This window comes from Pinus tabuliformis, chromosome 6 (assembly GCF_031772625.1).
Source record: "Pinus tabuliformis cultivar Carrire ecotype Pingquan chromosome 6, CPIR1, whole genome shotgun sequence".
NCBI classification, from domain to species: Eukaryota; Viridiplantae; Streptophyta; class Pinopsida; order Pinales; family Pinaceae; genus Pinus; species Pinus tabuliformis.
In genome coordinates, this window is record NC_142292.1 from 1078900994 (window position 1) to 1078922355 (window position 21362).

The window sequence follows — 21362 nt, forward strand, 5'->3', positions numbered from 1 at the left end:
ATGTGCTCCCTTTTTTCATTCCATCTATCGTCACATCATGTTCATTTATGTACCTATACCTACAGTCACTCATAACGAGATGACATCAAATCCAAAAACCTCCCAATCTACCATGATACATGATCATTTCAGATGCAGGTGATCACGAGAGACGACAAGGTTGCGAGATGGGATGGAGGATTCGGGCACTGCTGATGAAAACTACGCAAGAGTCACTGGGTGATGAAGATGGACAATCCAGATCGGCAGTGATTGTTTGCAAGGTCTGGCTCAATTGGAGGACAAAACTGCACAGTTTTTGGGGCAAACAGTCTAGGCTGCAGGAAGGTAGGGTAGGAAAAATTTGCACAGTTTCCAGAATGAGCGGGTAGTGGGAGCTTGGCAGCCAAAACTATGCAATTCCTTAAGGGAACTGGAAACTGACTGTCGAAACACTGGCAACAAAAACTACGCAATTCCTAGAGGGAATTGGCAGTCTATTGCTGGGTCACTGGCAGCAAAAATTGTGCAATTCCTAAGGGGAACTAGTAGTTAGCTGCTGGAACTTGGTAGCAAAAACTGTGCAATTCCTAGACGGAACTATCAGTCTGCTGCCAAGAGCTCCTTGTGGGAAAAACTATGCTGGTCCTAGGAGGCTAGCCGACTGATCACCTCTACGCAATTTCTGAGTTGAAAGGACTAATGGGCAACAAAGGGCTTGGTAATTAAAACTGCACAAATTTCTTGGTGAGTAGCCGGTCCATTGTCAGGAAGCCTCGCTGGAAAAACTGTGCAATTTTCTAAGGGAGAGGGATGGGAACTAGGTGTCTGTCTGGCCTGTCTGCACAATTTTCCCAGATAGCAGAGAGGCAAGGTCTGCAGCCTCTATGCAATTTTTGAGGGGAGTCAGTCCCAAGGTGGTTTTTGGGTCAAACTCTCTAGTTGACCAGCATGAAGGTTGATTGATTTTCTTGCAGGCATCATAGCTTGAAATGGCTTTCTTGGTGCTTTTGTGTTGTTCTGGGTGGCAGTCTATCGAGTCAATAGCGGGGTGATGGTCTGGCTGTCAGAGGGGAGTTCGATCGTCAAAACTTTAGCAAAATGACTGTGTGTGAATGATCGAAATATGCATATGTGATCCTACAAACACACACTTACACGACTCAATGACAAGATGACTCAAACCATTTAGACGCACATGTTCAACATGACTGGCCAACGGTGCAAGCGACAAGCACAACACTTGTGATTGATCATTGGTTGACCATGATGACACTTGCGCGACAATGAATGTGACTCTGTGTGTGAGTGCGACAGATGCTTTCATAGTGAACACAACATGTACACACGAAGTGATGACCTTGATCATGACCAGAACATGGTCGCAAGCATGAATTTGACATCAACATGCAAAAACTTGGGTGAAATTAACAAGCAAGGTGGATGAAAAGACTCACATGAGCTCACGGAGTGAACCGAGTGTGCGGATTCATCAAGTGAAACTCTCAAGGGAGGCTCTGAAATTGGGTGCAAGCCAAAATTTTGGAGGGTGGATATAGCTGCTAAAACACTTGGCGACACACTGGTAGATGATCTAAAATGAGGCACTAAAGGCTTCTTTTCAATCAATAAGAACCTCTCCCACTCCAAAGCTTATATATCTTCCCAAGATCTATGCTTATGATTGACAATTTTCGGAATTAAAAGGACTTGAAATAGGTGTACGCTTGTGTTTGTCTTTAACTGTTAAGTGCTTTAAGTTTATTTGTTTATGACTGATATGTAGCATATAACAGTGAAACCGTGTAGCAAATAAACATCATACACATAGCAACAAGATGCAACAAGTAAACAAACCATAAGACAACAAGCTTAATATGGAGTTCACCCTGATATCTTGGGCTACGTCTTCTTGAGCTCTAATCAACTCGACTAGGCTCTTTGGGATTATGGCTTAAATTCTTTTACAAGTTCCCAACTCAACTCCATAGGTTTACAACTGTACCTACAGGATTAGAATACCATCTTACCCCTGGTTGTCCTTACTCTGCAGACATATCTAGGCTTCTCTGGACTAGGCTCCTTCAATTAGTGCTTTGAGCTATCTTGAGGTCTAGCTTGCACCAACTCCCTCAGAAATCTCTTAACTGTCTCTGGAACTCCTTCTTCTGTCTTCAGCACACTCTGGAAATCAGTAATATCTTGATCATTTCGATCTCTTTGCTGTTTTGACTTCATTACAGTTTCATGGCTTGTAGAAGTCCATTGAGCCCTCTGGCTCTGCAGCTCTATCTCCAACCTCTGGTGGCTATGCCTCTTTTAGTGCTCTAGCTCTACCTTCCAACCTCTGTTGGCTATGCCGAGCTTCTATGAGCTTCTTTGAGCATTACTCTGCTTGAGCCTCCGAGAATCCTCTTTCTCTATGCTTTCTGTGTTTTTCTCGGCCTCTGCGTGAATCCCTATCAATTCTATTCTCTGTGTATTTGTAACCATTTGGTTACAATCCTCTAATGCCTGGAACCCTGACTGTTTCCCAAAAGAATTAGTTTGCAATTGGAAAGGAACTGACAGGCACGGGAACCCGATCGTTTGGCCTTCCCCCTGCCATAATCCTGAAAATAACAATATAACGGAATACACAAGAAACGCACGAAAAACACATCATGAGCCGTTTAACCGGACTTCAAATAATATGTAATCATGCTTAAAATCCTATAGGGTCCACATTTCCATCAAATGTCGCATATCGTGCTGCGTATGGCCAAAAAACCCAATACACGGAAAATACACAGAAAATTTGAAATTCTAGATTTCAAAATTTATGCAATGGCATCTATAACTTTATTGGGTTCGTGCCCTGATGGAAAATCACAATCGCATATGTCAATGGCCCTTTATATTGTGGATCCATCGATCGCCGATCGCCGATCGTATATCATAATCGCATGTTGCAAGTCGCAAGTTGCAAAGGCCCTTGTATCGGGGATTCGTCGATCGCTCTATTGGCACTATCGCTATCAGCCCATCACATCGGCATATGCATGTAATGGCCCCCTTGGTATTTGCACGACCCAGTCACCGATCACCGATATCACAATTGCTAATCGCACTTTCTGGGGCTCCGATATCACGTGAAAGCCTACCTCCAATGCGATATGTCGGAGGTTGCTATCGGGGAGTCCTTCCATCTCCACTTAGGTCCTCCCTTTAACCTCTTCCGATGTGATTTCCCTTAAAGAGCCCTTTTCTTTATCCGACTCAGATTTACAAAGGATTTGTGCCATTTAGCACCTTTTACCTCTTATATGAAGTCTTTTAGACTTAGAGGTTTATCCAAGATCCATTTTGGATCACGCCTTCCCACTAAAATGCTTTTGGACTCTAAAAGACTGATATACTGATCTGAACAGTAAATGAGAGCACATCACCCTCTTCTTTTAGCCTCCATACACTTTCCTTCCTGGATGTGCTTGTCCTCCTGGGAAGAATTGTCTTCCTCCTTGACTTCATGCAGAACTCCTGCTCAGAAGGTTACAGAAGGTAGTTTGAACTTCTCTTCCTTCATTGAAGTTACATTTGCTTCACAAAATTTTCATTTGTACCTGTTTGACATACTGTCAACAACCACTGTTAACAAAAACAGGATTAAAGACAACAACTAGATGGCCAAAACTCCTGCTTCAACAAAAGAAACAGATTCCACATCTTGTGAACACCTCCATGTCTTTACATATGTTGGTCGATAAAAGGTGCCTTTTAAAACTCCTAATTATCCTCACATTAATTATCAATCCGGGCAAGTCTTCTTATTTCAAGAGTACATAGTATGTGGCTGCTATTTAACTCAGAGAGTAATGTTCCTAAATTGCGGTATAGATCTTTTAAATACAAGAGTAAATGGATGCATCTAGTAAATTCCAATTTCAATTAAAGAAAACTAAATCCTTTAATGAAATCAAATCTTACATTCATCAAAGTAACAGCAACATCAGTTGAGAGTACGGTAGTGATAACTCTTCCCTCGTTAACTGATTTTATCTAAATCAAACCCAGTCTTCAATAATTAATCTAAACAACAAATGATATCAATCTGAGAGTTTCAACAGTGATAGTTAATACTATTTACAGTTGATTATATCAAGCGAAATATTTATCTAAGTAACTTGATTTGAAATGAAAGTAAACTCAATCAATGACAATACTACAAATTATATAAAGCGAGGAGATTCTGTCAACACTCGAAAATAATAAACAGCAAAGTGATAAAATCACAGAAAGAAAGAATACTACCAAACCATCACACTTGCGAGAATTGGAAAAGTATGACACAAGAAAAGTAGTTGAATCCACTAGAGGTTGGGCCCTTAGCCGCCAACGAACACTACTAAGTTACCTCAGGAAGCATGAGGGAACAATGAATTTACTTATATATTAATCATCAAACTGAATGAGCATTACAATATATTCGTGTTCTTCTCGACAGCAAGAGTCTGTAATTACAATTACAATTTCAATAATACAGAAATTCCTCCCCCTTTCCTTTTTACAAAACATCTCCTTTTATAATAGGAAAGGGTAAAAAGATAAATCATAAACGTGATCCCTCAAGATCTCTCGATCCTCAGGGATTCGCAACAATTTTCCATCTTCAAACATTGTTTCCTTTCTTGCACTGATTCTTTTGATTTTCTTTTGGACTTATCTACAACCGTCGTGTTCCTTCCTTAGCTTGTCGATGTTTGTTGTTCCTTCACAAGGAACAGAATTTGTCCCTTTTGTTGTTTTCCTGCATAAATAAAGGTAATAATTAGCCAAGTCGTAACTGCAAATAATTCCTTCATTTCTTACCATAATTCCTTAATAGATTAGAGCATTAAGATATAGAAAATATAAGAATAAAGGAAAAGGATGATGAGTTTAATAGTAAATGCATACATTTTCCACGACCCAACATACTCCCCTGCTTACCCTTTTTCATGTCCTCATGAAAAGCATGTAGTTCGTATGCAGAGCAGTCAAAGAATAAGCTAGAGAAGGAATGTCGTAAAGCGGTCTAAAACCATGATTCTTGGCCAAGAGCTCAAAGATGTGCCCTGTTTGTCCTTCAGGAAGTTTATATATAGCCAGATACACTTCAGTAGGATACCAAACAATAGGGATGTGGAGCCGACAACCTAGCCAATAAGGACCTTCTCTTAAGATGAGATTGCTATAAGTGACAAAGCGTTCTGCGGCCAATTTAAAATTTTTATAATTAAATTGCTCTCTATTTTGTACATTACTATTGGAGACTGTCCACCTGAGCTTGGCTACAGCTAAGGAGCTTTCCTGAATGGAGAGAAAATATTCTACTCCCTTCTGGACAATCTCTTTCTAAATAGGCACAAAAATTTTGATTACTCCTTCCCTTTTCATCAGACTTTTGTGATTGGCCAGCATTTGTAACGGGTGTTTTGGTTCACCTCTGACCCAAAGGTCTAGTCCATTCTCCTACCTCTAGAACGTGTTATGAGCCTTGAACCATTTCAGTTGATTGACAGTGAATGAAATAAAAGGTTGGAATTGCACATCCCCCACAAAAGGATTGGGGTTATTTTCGATTTCTTCCTCTAATACAAAATTATGTAGGTAAAATTCACACAGCAATCTCTGAACTTTTACCCCATGTTGTTTGCAACAGTTTATGAAATCCCCAATTGTTTTTAATTCTATCTGTTTTCCAGCCCTGACGGCTTTGATTTTCAGCTACAAGTATCTTATTAGCAAAAATAAGGCATAATTATTGGGAAGAGATCTGCATGCCAATACATCAATGTACAATGAGAAAATAGTGTCTGTTTGACTCATGACCTTCTCTAATCTGAGCTTCATTTTCTCAATTATTTCTTCTGTCTTTCGGTATTTATCGAAGGTCTCACTTTCTAATGCATTCATGTCCCGAATTTGCCTCCGTAATTCTTGGTATTTTTGCTGGGAGACAGTTTCCAACTCAAGCCATTCTATGGTAAGCCGAGCCTGGGCTAAATCTTCTTGAAGATTCACTATACTGGGGTCATTGCTCGTCATGATATCTTTGGCTTGGGTATTTGTCTGCGTACTCCTACTATGAGAATGGATGCCTATTGTCTGTGTTTCTTTGTTATGGGAGGCCCAAGCCTCCGTCTGGGTAGCCGTGCTGTAGGAGGGTACCACCTCCGTCTGAATAGCTAAGTCATAAGAAGGTATAGCCTCTGTTTGGGTAGCTGCTTCTGCAAAAATTACATGTTGTTCCTTAACAAATTGAGTGAGTGTGGGCTCAGTTTGAGTCCCTGTAGCTTTTGTTTCATATAATTCAGTTTGAACGGTTGCATTTATTGTTTCCAGGGTTTTGTCTGGAACCTTCCCCACTGATAATTTTCTTATCTTTCGCCTGAGCCTTTTTACTATTTTCCACAGCCTCTATTGTTCCTTCCTAAGATTTTTAATTTTGTCTTTATGCTTTTTAGGAGGAACAACTATTCTGCTAATCGTCTCTGCTCCTAATGAGCTTGGTTGCTCATCTTGGCTTTGTTCTACAAGAACTGTGTCCCCAAATTGGTAGTCATCTCCCTGGTTTGTTTCTATTTCTCTTATTTGGCCTACATTCTCTGTATTTAGGCCTACCTAACTGGGTTCTCCTAGAGGCATATCACCAAGTTGGTTCACCTCTTCTTGAGTGGCCTCTGCCTTTGTTTCTGCTTTGCAGCTTATGTTTTCTGATATAATTCTATCGTGGCCAGAGTTCTCTACAAATTGGGTTGCTCCAATGTTAAAATTGAGCGGGCTTTCGGGCTATATGAAATCATCCATATTGGCCAAAATCTGGGCCAATTCGATATCGTGCAGTAAGTCACCTAGGGGACTTGATGTTGAGGGGAGTTCTGATTCATTTCTTTCTTCTTCTCCAGAATGCCTTGATTCTTCCTCATGGTCCGACTCAGGGTTATCCTGGCCTTCTATCTGCAATTGTTGTTCACTTCCTGGGCTAGACAATTCTATGGGCTGGCTGATACTGCCCTGGGGGTTTTCGGCCGCTCCTAAGTTTGTCCTCAGCCTAGCGGAATGTCTGTGCTTTTGGGGAATGTTTGTTGTAAGGGTAGTCCTCTTCCTTTTTGGAACAGGGTTAGGCACAGGCAGAGCTAGGCCCCCTTCAATGGCAAATACTAATTCCTCCCAACTTGATTGCTGCTGGGCGAGGTTGTAACTCACTATCAGCCTAATCAAGCAGTGGTGGCTCACGACAGTTTCTATATGTTGGGACTTTTTCATGCTTCGAGCAGTGTCATGCAACAGGAAATTCAAATATGCAAGGAAATTCATAGAACATTTTTGCTTCAAGACCGCTAAGAGTTTAAGTTGATGCGGCATTACCATGTCTTTTCGCCTGTCACATGTGATGTAATTCTGGACGACTCTAGCTAGTTCTCCCCATGGTTCTCTAAATGATGATGGTCAAACTCCTTTGCCTTTGATGATCAAGTCCTATCCCTTGTCCTTAAAGACTGCAATAGCATCCTGCAACTTCAATATTTTATTAGCCCATACGGGTCCTTCTGCTGGTAATCTGGACACTTCAGCTATCACCGCATCTGACACTGTGATTTGCCTCCCTCTTATCATAGATTGTCCGTTTTGTAAATTTTGTAGGAATTCAATAGAAATTGCTTCGTTGGGTTGCTGAAATCGTGTGAAATATGTTATCCACCCAGCTCGGGCTAGAATTTCTCTGGCTGCATCAGAAACAACCAGTATTAGCAGCTCCCTGCGCATTGTTCTTCCTCCCATACTGCCTAGATTCTACAAACAGTTAGTGTAGCAGAGATATCACAGCAATAGACAAAGCCGAGTGACGTAACAGAAAGTTGTTATAATGGTTATTTCGAATGATACTTTACAGGCACAAATATCGTTATCTAGGACTTTCTAATGTACCACATACTCCATAATCATGGAATGTTGTATTGCCCTACACAATCGAATAAAGGACTAACACGCATACATAAATACACTAGAGGTTGCTCCTTGCCCCCCTTTAAAATGATAGGTCACCTTCGACCAAATGAGTGAAGGAGTGACATGTTGGCGATAAAGTACAGGGGTGATAAAAGTGGCAAGGTACGCATATTAATGATAGGATCGCAAAAGATATCGGAGTGCTAAAATCAATGCATATAACGAAAATTATGAATAAGTGGGGAGATTTCATGAGGTGATTCGAAAAGGAAAAAGGACATCTGACGTAGGAAAGATATTTTGGCGTCATCATTCCACTTAAACTACTGTGATTGATTTTTAAAAGATATCGCATGCATAAAGGTTCAAAAATAGATTAGGAACATAATCTCTCTGTAGTAAAGGTAAAAAAAAAAAGAAAAAATGAGTTATAATAACTATTGATGTTGAAAATACGACTCCAATACCATCAGCAGAGCTTCTGTTGCCTACATGCGTTTATAGCCTTGACAGAGTTTCTTTTTCACCATTTGGAACCATGATCCTCTGTGTATAATTAGGGAAGTGCATTATGATGTCAGAGTAGAGACCAATGTGCTGGCTTGGTAACCAGATGAACACATTGCCATTCACTGGGAAGGAGCGAAAGGTGGGAAGGTCGACTCGTAATGAGAACTCTTATTCCAAGGACTTTTCCTTGATGCATCCATTGGATCATATCCTTGGTGTGGTGGCCATAATGGGAATGCCACTTCGCTGCTTTCTTATGATCATGGTAGGCTGGCTCGTGATGAGACCCCCTATCCTCCATCTGTAAAAACCATAGAATTGTTAATAAAGATATGTATTTTTTTCTTTTTCTTTTTTTAGCACTTCCTATTTATATATAGAGGGTGGCTCAACACTCATTAGGAGTAGGGATGGTGGAAGAAGTCTGAACATATCAATAGAAAAGCATGCCCATAACCTTATTTGATGATAATGAACAGAGAGAATTATAGGTGTTAGGGGAGAACCAACATGGTACAAATAATCAATCAATTCGATTTATAGTGAAAATAAGGACAGTAAGTGATATAGATGGTTGTATCCTTCCTTTTTCGATCAATACAAAGCAATCTCATTAAAGATGATAATATTTGATTTGCTTGTTCCAGTCAACTTCAAATTGGTATCCTTACATATATATTTGTATACTTGCCCTATAGAGGATCATAAAGAGTGAGCAAAGGAGAGAAATGATACTCACAAAGTGCTTATTTCCTAAAGAAAACAGCAAAAGAAAACCTTACACAAAGAGTGTTGTTCCTTATAGGGAACAACAAGAAAAAAACACACAAAAATGTGCTGTTCCTTAGAGGGAACAACAGCTGTTCCCTGTAAGGAACATCAAATGAAAAATACACGCAGATGATGTTGTTCCTTGTAGGGAACAGCAAAAGGATATATACACAAAAGTGTTGTTCCTTATAGGGAACAACAGTTGTTCCTTAGGGGGAACAGCAAGAAGAAAAACTGGACACTGAAACTGTTGTTCCTTAGAGGGAACAGAAAAGGAAATACATGCCGAAAAAAATCGTTGTTCCATTTCCCTAGAGGGAACAGCGGTTGTTCCTTAAAGGGAACAACGGCTGTTCCTTAGAGGGAACAGCAGCTATTCCTCATAAGGAACAGCAAAAATAAAGAAAAATTTGGACGCGAAATTGTTGTTCCTTAGAGGGAACAGCAGTTGTTCCTTAGAGGGAATAGAAAGAAAATGAATACACATGAAATTGTTGTTCCTTGCAGGGAACAACAGTTGTTCCTTAGAGGAAATAGCAACTGTTGCTTAAAGGGAACGACAATTTTTCCTTCGATGGAATAGCGGGAAAACAAATACACACGGAATTTTTGTTCCTTAGAGGGAACAACAGCTGCTCCTTGGAGGGAACAACAGTTGTTCCTTAGATGGAACAGTGGGAAAACAAATACACGCGAAACTGTTGTTCCTTAGAGGGAACAACAGCTTTTCCTTAGAGGGAACAACAGTTGTTTCTTAGATGGAACAGTGGGAAAACAAATACACACGAAATTGTTGTTCCTTAGAGGGAACAGCAGCTATTCCTCAGAGGGAACAACAACTGTTCCTTAAAGGGAATAGCATGAAAAGAAAGAAGTGAAAAATTGTTCGCAAAATTGTTGTTCCTTAGAGAGAACGGCGGCTATTCCTTGGATGGAACAACAACTGTTCCTTAAAGGGAACAACAAGAAAATCTGCACACAAAATTGTTGTTCCTTAAAGGGAATAGCGCCTGTTCCTTAAAGGGAACAATGGCTTTTCGTTAGAGGGAGCAGTAGTTGTTCCTTAAAGGGAACAACAAGAAGAAAATCCATACAAACATTGTTGTTCTTTAGAGGGGACAACAACTGTTCCTTAGAGGGAACAACAGTTGTTCCTTAGAGGGAACAAAAAAGGAAAAGTAGAAAAAATAACTTATATACAATTTATACAAGCAAATTCAATCAAATAGAAAGGAAAATTTATGTACAAATTTTAAAAACAAATAAATTCTTCACTGGGCCGATGTTGTGGACGGGTTTCCCTCCTCAACAAGAATTTGTATGGTGGAATCTTCCTATAATTGTTGGCAAAAAGACTCCCTCGTAAGCAGTTTGTGATAGATTTGTACTCGATGTCCATTCGCTTTAAAAGAGTAGCCAGACCCATCAATGGTGGCTAATGTGAGGGTGCCATTATCATGCACCTATTGTATCTCATAAGGCCTAACCATCTGGTCTGGAGTTTTCCCAGGAAATCCTGCAACCTAGAATCATATAGGAGTGACCAATCTCCTTCGTGGAAGATCTTCTTCTTGATAAGGGCACCATGCCATTTCGCTCTTTGTTGTTGAATCAGTGTTGTGTGCTAAAGAGCTGATAGCCGGATTTCATCCAATTCATTGATTTGATGTAGCCTATTAATCTATGCTTCATTTAAGTCCAAGCCTACCTCCTGAGCTATCCTCAATGTCTGGATTTCAAATTCGATTGGGAAGATAGGTCCTTTGCCAAACACTAGTTGATATGGAGAATATCCCATAGTATTTCTCCATGTCGTGCGGTATGCCCACAGAGCTTCTGGCAATCGGGTAGCCCAGTCACGTCTATGTCATGCAACTGTCTTTGTGAGTATTGCCTCGATTACTTTATTGGTGTTTTCTACCTGGCCATTTCCCTGCAGGTGGTATGGAGTTGTGATTCTGTGCATGATATGATGATTCTTTAATGTTGCAACAATCTTATGGCCTATAAATTGCGGCCCTCCATCCATGATTATTTCTCTAGGCAAACCATATTGCATGAAAGTTGGAAAAGAAACTGGATTACCGAGTCCTTTGTTGCCCTTGGTAATGCTTCTGCCTCCACCCGTTTAGTCACATATTCTGTTGCGACTAGTATGTATGTCTTTTGATTAGATGATGGGTTTATTGGACCAATGAAATCTAATACCCATCGTTCAAAAGGTTCAATGACTAATTGCGGATGCAGGGGCATCTCATCAGACTGCCCAGGGCATCCCATTCTTTGGCAACTGTCGCATGCCTGGACAAACTTCTTGGCATCTTTAAAAATGGTGGGCCAATAATAGCCCATCTATAAGACTTTGTGACCAGTCTTGCGGTCTACAAAATGACCACCGCAAGGCCCATTGTGGCAAGCTTTCAGGATGTCAAAGACTTCATCTTCCCTAACACATCTTCGAATGTGCATATCGGCCCTTGTATGAAATAAATATCCTCCGATCCAAGAGAACCGAGTGCTACGCTGTACTATTTGTTTTCTTTCATTAGGCATCAGGTGCTTGGGTAATTTTCCCACTGCTAGGTAGTTTGTGACATCCGCGTACCATGGTGTTTTCACGGTGACAGCGAATAAGTGTTCATCAGGGAACTGGTCTTCTACTACTGTCGAGTCGTTTGTCTTTGGCATTCGTGAAAGGAAGTCTGCTACTGGATTTTCTTTTCCTGGTCGATATTTGATTGTTATGTCGAATTCCTGCAAAAGGATCAACCATCTTGTCACTCTTCCATTTGTAACAAGTTTATTAGCTAGATATTTAATAGCAGAGTGATTAGTATACAAAACCACAGGGTATCCTGTTATATAATGTCTGAATTTATTGATAGCATAGATTACAGCCAAAAATTCTTTTTCAGTCATAGTATAATTTAATTCAGCAAGAGATAAATTTTTGCTGATGTAGTATATTTCATATGGCTTCTTATCTTCCTCCTGGTTGAGAACTGCTCCAATGGTCATGTCTGAAGTGTCAGATGAAATCTAGAATGGAAAATCCCAGTTTGGGCCCCGTAATACTGGGGCTGTTGATACAAGCCATTTTAAATCTTCAAAAGCAATGTCACATTTGTTAGTCCAAATGAAATCGATATTTCTTGTTAATGCATATAATGGTGCAGCAATTTGAGAAAAAATCTTTATAAATCTTCTATAATAGCCAGAAAATCCCAAGAAACTGTGTACCTCAGTTTGTGTGGAAGGGGTAGGTATTAAAAGAATTATCTAAATTTTTGCTGGATCTACCTAGATTCCAGCTACTGAGATATAGTGACCCAAGATGAGGCCCTCAGTCATCATCATGTGGCATTTTTCATGGCTTAAATAGATCCTAGTAGCAAATGCATCTTTGCAGAACTTTCTCTAATGTTCGTAATGCTGGCTCGAAGTCATCTCCATAAGGTGTAAAGTCATCCATGTACACCTCGAGCCTTTCATTTATCAGATCTGGAAAAATGCTAAGTATAGCCCTTTGGAATGTGGCAGGTGCATTGCACAGGCAAAAAGGTAAGACCATGTAAGAAAATGTCCCCCAAGGGCAGGTAAAGGTAGTCTTATCCTGGTCTTCAGGGGCAATTTGAATTTGATTGTAGCCACTAAAGCCGTTTAGGAAAGAAAAGAATTCTTTTCCTGCCAGTGTGTCCAAGACCTGGTTAATGAACGGAAGGGGAAAATGTTCTTTTTGGGTTACTTTATTAAGCTCTCTATATTCAACACATATATGCCACTTTCCATTCTTTTTATGCACCACTACTAATGGAGAGACCCATTTTCTGTCAGATATAGGATAGATGAAATTTAAATCTAAATTTTTTTGTAGTTCAGCTTTAACAATATCTTTAAGGTGAGGGTTTAACCTCCATTAAGGTTGTCGAATGGGCTTGGCATATTTCTCTGTATAGATGTGGTGCATGCATAATTGGGGATCAATCCCTTTCATGTCTGGGTAATCCCATGCGAAGGCCTCTTTATATTTTCTCAGAAGTTGAACAAGCTTCTGCTCCTGGTCAGCAGTCAAGTTTTTGTTAATATTTAAAGTTTTTCTTGGCTCAATTTCTATGGTTTTGCTGTTATAAACAGAAGTTTTTGGTATTGACTGGTCATTAATATCTTTTAAGGGATCTTCTTCTATTTCATTATCGAGGGCTGCTTCGATGATGTGACATTTTGGATGGGATACGGCATCTGGTTGGTTAATGTAAGTGTTAATGATGTCATTTTTTTTTTGATCCTTGAATTCAAGAGCATCTTCTATAGTTAGGAGTGATCTAATGTTTTTAGTTAGATATGATATAGGTTGTTTTCTGGTTTTTATTATTGTTAAACCTGGTTGAGATGGAGGATATAAGGCTAAATTCTTCACATTGCTTCCTCTTGTTATAGTCATGCTGCCTGTTCGACAGCTTATGTAAGCATCCGCGGTTGCTAGCCAAGGTCTACCTAGAATCAGGGGATGTCCATTGAGCTGGTTTTTAGGATTGATGATCAAAAAATCTGCTGGGTATTCCCAAGAATCTATAGACACCATTACATCATGTAATGTGCCTTCTGGTTTGACTACCGATTGGTTAGCCAGTTCCAACAAAATCGTGGTTGGGTCCAAGGATGTAATGCCAAGCTTTTGACAAGTTGTTGTTGTAAGAATATTGATTGTTTCTCCTAGGTTGACTAATGCATTGGGGAAGGAGCATCCATTTATTTTCACCGTGACTATAGGGTTTCCTGGGTCCTCATATTTTACAGGTGTTTCTCTGCCTGATAATAAATCAAATAAAGTACTGACTACATGGACAGCTGGGCTTGTTTTTATATTCCTCTTCGGCTTTTTCGTACACAATTCCTTAATAGTTTTTGCATAAATTGGAATGTCCTGAATAGCCTGGAGGAGAGGTATTTTACACACAAATTTTTCAATTCTCCCAGAATATCAAAATCAGGATATTCGATTGGGCGGGGTATGATTAATCTTTCTGGGAATGGTGGAGAAGAGGTGATTGTTTGATCGTGAGTTTTCTATTTAACCATGTTCTCCACTTGTGGTGCTTGTTCTACAGGTAACGGATCTTCAATTTGTATATTTTTATCCCCCTCTAATTCTATTATCCGTCCAAACCTTAATTGAAGCTCATTACACTCCCTAAACTTAGTTTCTGGCTCTTGTCCTTCAATAATTTGCATAGATTGCACTGGTCTGTTGTTGGGGTTCAGGTTGGGTTGCGCTGGGAGCAGCGGCCATAGGTTGGTCTGAGGGTTATGTTGTAATGTGTAGGGTGCTGGCAATGCGGGTTGAGGTAGGAGGATTGTTCCTACTAGCTAGTTTGTAGGTCTTTGCCAGCTTGACTGCCAATTCTAGTTCTTTGAAGTGGAGGGTGACCATTGAGATTGATATGCATTATTCTGCCAGAACGATGGGAAGTAAGAGGAATTTGGCCAATTGTTATTTTGATTTGATTGGTTGGGCCAAGGTGGAATAGAGGATGGTTGTTGTGACCAATTGGAAAAAGGTGGTTGGTTCTGCCACATAGCTCCTAGGTATTGTTGCAAATTATATTGTGATGGTTGAAAGAAAGAAGATGGATCAGTAGACGTACCTGTTTGTCATGGTTGCCATTTGGCGACACTGATTTAGCAGGTAGACTGGTTCTGTTTCTTCCTCTGCCTCCTTATAGACTGCTTTTAACCCTGGGAGTGATGGGTAGCTTTCTGTGGCATGATCTTTAGTACATATGGCACAGGTTTGCACCATATCCAGTGGGCACTCTTTGTGACTATGCTTCTTCCTGCATCTAGGACAGAATATCACCAAGTTTTGTTCTACTTCAGCCTGCTTTTTCTTGGCTTGCATAATGTCTAATTGCATTGTCAGAGTTCCCAAAATATCTGTTTTGAAATCCTCTCGCAGGTTGCCAATTTCTGCCCGAGTTATACCTCCAGCAGAGATTTTGTTATCCCTGGTGGTCATGTCGCATTCTGCTTGTTTCAATCTCGTACTGCCTCTTGAGCACCTGATACACAATTTAATAATGACAGCATACTCTTCTCGATATATATCACCTTTACCCATAATATTTAATGTCTCTATCCATTGTTCTTTCATCCCTTTAATCAATGCAGTTTTTAGCACATTATCAAGGAATGGCAAGGTTGTATAGGGAGACCATTGGAGGTTATATTGAAAATGTTCCACATATTGTTCTAACATTTCACTGGGTCTTGCTACCATTTGGAATATTTCGTCTTTCAATTCCCTAGATCTACAATAGTCCTGATATTTTTTAAGGAAATCGGTTTTCATTTGATCCCAATCATTTATTGTGCCCCTACCTAATCCCATAAACCAACGCAAGGCTGCTCCTTTTAATGTAGAGGGAAACAACTTTAGTTTTTGGGGGTCGGTGATAGAATCATAACCCCAACATAATACATCAAATTCAAACAGAAATGCATTTGGATCCTCTGATGTCATTCCATGAAAGGTGGGAATATTTTGGAGAGGGGTAGCTTTCATGGGTGCGTTGACAGCTATTTCAACGATGGGATACTGCAATTTATAGTTCTGGGGTGCTTGTGGATTGTTGGCCATTTGATCAAATATATGCTAGTACCATTCCGGGATCTTTAGGGAGTTATTCCTAGGATGATTAGAAGGGGTGGGAATGATCTTAACAACACTCCCTCGGTCTAGGATACTGGGTGTTCCTTGTTGAATTACTACCTGAGGGGATCTTGGCTCCTCTGTTTCCCCTATTTCTCCTCCTCCTTCATGAATATTACAAGAATTCCCTTCCTGTGAGGAAACTGAGCGTGAATTTTCAATTTCTTGAAAACTTTTCTCAGCCCCTACTGCTTTTTTGTGAACCTCAGTGTAGGCTACAGATGGTGAGCTTGTGGCCTGAAGGGAGACAGTAGGTGTTCTGGAAGCAACGTTTCTGGGACCTACTAATGGTTGAGATTCTACTTTCTTTAAGATGTCGTCTATGAACGTTGATCGTCCAAGGGTCACCGGTCCCTTAGATCTGTCGGGTTTGGGTAGTGGAATTGGATTGTTGTCAGGTTTTTTCTTCTTAGTCATTCATGCAAACAATTCAATTTTTTATCTCTACCCTAAGTTCCTAACAATTTTGCTGGAAATCAGGTGGGGGAGCAAGCATTTTACATGCTCCGTACGCAGGTTCTTACCTTTCGTTTTTAATACCCAATTCTTTCTCAATAGACAAGCAGCAAATACCTACTTCAGTTTTCTGTAATTGTGCTGAAAAGCGGGCGAAGGAGCAAGCACTTTACTTGCTTGTTACATAGGTTCTTACCTTCCGTTTTCAATACCCAATTCTTCTTCAAAAGCAATCATCAGATGTACATTACTCTTTAGAAATGGCTACATTCTCCATGGCAATGGCGCCAAAATTTTGGTCGATAAAATGTGCCTTTTAAAACTCCTAATTATCCTCACATTAATTATCAATTCAGGCAAGTCTTCTTATTTCAAGAGTGTACACAGTATGTGGCTGCTATTCAACTCAGAGAGCAATGTTCCTAAATTGTAGTATAGATTTTTTAAATACAAGAGTAAACGGATGCATCTAGTAAATTCCAATTGCAATTAAAGAAAACTCAATCCTTTAACGAAATCAAATCTTATATTCATCAAAGTAACAACAACATCAGTTGAGAGTACAGTAGCGATAACTCTTCCCTCTTTAACTGATTTAATCTAAATCAAACCCAGTCTTCAATAATTAATCTAAGCAGCAAATGATATTAATCTGAGAGTTTCAACGACGATAGTTAATACTCTTTACAGTTGATTATATCAAGCGGAATATTTATCTAAGTAACTTGATCTGAAATGAAAGTAAACTCAATCAACGAAAATACTGCAAATTATATAAAGCAAGGAGATTTTGTCAACACTCGAAAATACTAAACAACGAAGCAATAACATCACAGAAAGCAAGAATTCTATCAAACCATCACACTTGGGAGAATTGGAAAAGTATGACACAAGAAAAGCAGTTGAATCCACTAGAGGCCGGGCCCTTAGCCGCCAGCGAACACTGCTAATTTACTTCAAGAAGCACGAGGGAACAACAACTTTACTTATATATTAATCATCAAACTGAATGAGAATTACAATATATTTGTGTTCTTCTCGACAACGAGAGTCTGTAATTACAATTACAATTTCAATAATACAGAAATTCCTCACCCTTTCCTTCTTACAAAACACCTCCTTTTATAATAAGAAAGGGTAAAAAGATAAATGATAAATGCGATCCCTCGGGATCTCTCGATCCTAAGGGTTTCACAACAGTTTTCCATCTTCAAAAATCATTTCCTTTCTTGTGCTGATTCTTCTGATTTGCTTTTGGCCTTATTTGAAACCGCCGTGTTCCTTCCTTAGCTTATCGATGTTTGCTGTTCCTTCATAGGGAACAACATTTGTCCCTTTTGTTGTTTTCCTACATAAAGAAAGGTAATAATTAGATAAGTCGTAACTGCAAATAATTTCTTCATTTCTTACCGTAATCCCTTAATAGATTAGCGCATTAAGATATAGAAAAGATAATAATAAAGGAAAAGGATTATGAGTTTAATAGTAAATGCATACCTTTTCCATGACCCAACAACATCCGCATACAAATAATTGACTAGATAACAAGCCAACAAAACATGCCTTTAAAACAATTGACCCTTCAAGTCAAGCATGTAGAAAAATAATTCTATAGTTCTGTTGATGCCTCGAAAATCACTACATCAACATCGAGGAAAACCACCCAGTCCGAACCTTAAAGGTAGCACCTTTTCCGTTTGGTGTGGTGGCTCCGACTGGATATAGTGGGACCAATTTCCCAATAATATGTAAATAGGATGGATATGTGGTTGAATTTCTATTATCTAATGATAATGATGGATGATTTATTCTAAATTGCAAAATTAAAGAACAACTTAATCTATCCCGGGAAATTTTTGCTTTAGTGTAACTTTTGATGATCTTTATTTGCAAATAGGCATATAGATGACTCCATTGATAAACGAAGACATTCATTCAAATGATAATTAATTTTTTCAAGTAGTTGAACAAAGTAATCATTAAAACATTATTACACTATTCTTCATATATCATTGACATAAATATGATTGAAAAATTAACATTCCTTAAACATTCAATAGTGATAAATATAAGGACTGGTGTTAAAATACATACATACATCCAATGATATCAAGATAAAAAAAAAATGATGATTCACATAAAAGAATGGAGCAAAAGCATAGATAATAGTACCATATGTTATTTGGATCACTCACGATATCAATCGCATTCAGATTCTGTCTTCAAACTTAGAAACACTTTTACAAAAATCAGTAGTGCATATCTCATCAAAGTAGTCTTCATTAAAATTCAGAATATAGGCCCAGTCTTCATAAAAAATATATATCAGAATCACAATAGTGTAACTTCCGATTCAAGTTTGATAGAAAAATTGACGACCCTTTCTAAACACATGAAAGGGTCTATAAATACTATCTAAACTAACTGATTATGAAATAAAAAATATATTAGGTGGTATAACCAAATCATGAGAATCTCCTTGAAATAGGCCTGTTTGCAGTCGGTAGAATGATTCACTGTTTCGGCTGATCATCCTTTGGTTTGAGTTGGGAGATAGCAAGCATTGGTTGAAATTCTGGAGGGTGACTCAAACGAGAATGGAGTTGGGCTGAATACATAGCATCATGAATTTCGGGAATCATATAACCGATTGCATCAGTTAAACATTTGAGTGCTGCCCTTTGATTGTATGGTTTAACTAGGAAGAACCAAAAGGTGTCTCAAGTTAAACTTTGGATGCCTGCGATTAATCTCTCCTTCTTTTCCAATTCTTGATTGCATTTTTGTTCCAATGCCTTGGCTGATGGCAATTTCCCTGGAGTGCACTGTGAAATCAAATTAGACAGATAAAGAGTATCATTAATTAACTCAATTAAATTACTGGTTGCTGATCTACATCTTGAAGTTTCCCTTTCTGCTTTCATCAATTGTGATTGCCATTCTAGGAAAAGAATTTCCTTGTGCGATTCTAGAATTCTAGGCAGATTTGCAACTTGCCCTTCACTGGTTTCTTGCCAAGAAAGAAAGTTTGTTAATGTCTCATCGGCCTGTTCCAAATTCTGCCTTGCATCAACTAATTTGTTAATCATTGATGATGTTATCACTGAAAATTCTGTTGCTAAAAAATTTTTAGCCTAGCTTAAAGACAGGGTGTTTTCGCAGCGCATGAATTCTTTTTAGCAGTTTCGCAGCGCTATCTGTTTTAGTGATTTCGTAGCAAAAACACTGACCTTGCATTGGCTGCGCTGCGAAATTGGGAAATGACGGATATTTAAAGTGAATTGATGGAAACACTGCAGGAAACGAGGTTTGTCAAGCTGTTTTATGTGTGCTTGTACTCCATTGAAGGGGAACATTCCAGTGGTAATTTTGCTTTGCGCTCACAGTTGTTGTGGCAGGTTCTCATGATCACCAACGAAGTTCCATCAAAACTCTGTTTCATACTCAAGTCTCAAAACCGTGGTCCTTTTTGAAATCAATGATTGATCAGAATCGGTTATGAGAAGGCTTTTGTTCGTTGACTTATTCCAAGTTATCATTACCTTGTGTCAGTTGAAGGATTTTACGAGTGGAAAAAGGATGGAGCGAAGAAGCAATCATTCTATATACATTTTCAAGATAAATGAACAAAGGATTTCCACTGTTAATGACATGTTCGCGTACAGAGAAGGATTTTAATGAATGTTTGACTCAGTGAAAGGAATCTGGGCTGCAGTTTGATGGTATAGTCTATGTTTTATCATCTCGTTCAGCACAAGAGGAGTTGATTGAAAGATGTTTTTCATTTTGCAATGGGAAACTCAATATGTTGATTAATAATGTCGGTATAAATATGAGGATTTCTCATTTCTTATGTCTACCAACGTTGAATCAGCTTATCATATGTCTCAGCTGTCACATCCTCTACTAAAAGCATTAAAAAGGGGAAGCATTGTTTTCATTTCATCGGTTGTTGGTGTTGTAGCTATTTTCTGGTACCATGTATGCGGCCAGCAAAGGAGTAATGAGCCAACTCACAAAAAGTCTTGCATGTGCGTGGACAAGTGACAACATACGTGTTAACTGTGTGGCACCATGGCGTACCAAGACATCGCTCTTGGAGAAGCTCTTGGAAGACAAAGAGTTTGTGTTACTTGATCGTATTCCTTTAAAGCGTTTTGCTGAACCTCATGAAGTTTTATCCCTCGTAGCTTTTCTTTGCCTACCTGTAGCTCCTTATGACACATGGCAAGATTCTGAAGGAGGAGTGTTCTTTACATTTACTATTTTGACTACACGTTCCTCTAAGGCGTTGGCGTGGCTTCATGATTGAATGCATGTTATATTGGGGACGGAGAGTAAAATTGATGCTTGGTTGAATGACTTTTCTCGCCTTACATTTGAAACAGTTTCCCAGCCATACGAAAAATCCGATTTGGTGTGGTATCCAGTGGCTTCTGCAATGGGTAGAACACAATTTGATGAACCAGAATCCATTAAGGGGATCGGCAGTCACGTGTATTTTCTAATCTCTTTAGACAGGCTGACAAAGTTGAAAAACTTGCTGAGTTTATCCAACGCCTGGAACAAGGAGATTTGAATGCTCCGGGTTCGCACACTGGAGTCAGAACGAGCATTCAAACGAGTTGCTTCTGCTCAAAAGGCGATAGGTGATGCTGTCATGACAGGAACCTTAGTTAATCTGGCTACGGTTTTCTACATCAATTCCATTCGGATGCCAGCGATGGCTGCATACATAAAGATACACAGTTTGAAGACGGGGTCTATTTCAGGAAATATAATCGCTCTTGACGAGATTCAAAGAGATCGGATTACCAAAACTGCAAATGCAAACTAGATAATCTCTCCAGATGTTGTGTCAAAGCATACTTTTAATTCTAGCCTTGTGGAGGAGATTTATAGAACTGAACTTCTTGTAACAAGTGGCAAATCTGTTCCTTTGCAAAGGGTGATACTCCTTGAAGTC

General features: G+C 39.3%; 1 pseudogene; it reads left to right on the forward strand.

Annotated features, from left to right (window-relative positions):
• Window positions 1–20375: 20375 nt before the first annotated feature.
• On the forward strand, window positions 20376–20708 carry LOC149262651 (tropinone reductase homolog At5g06060 pseudogene; annotated as a pseudogene).
• The last annotated feature ends 654 nt before the right edge of the window (window positions 20709–21362 follow it).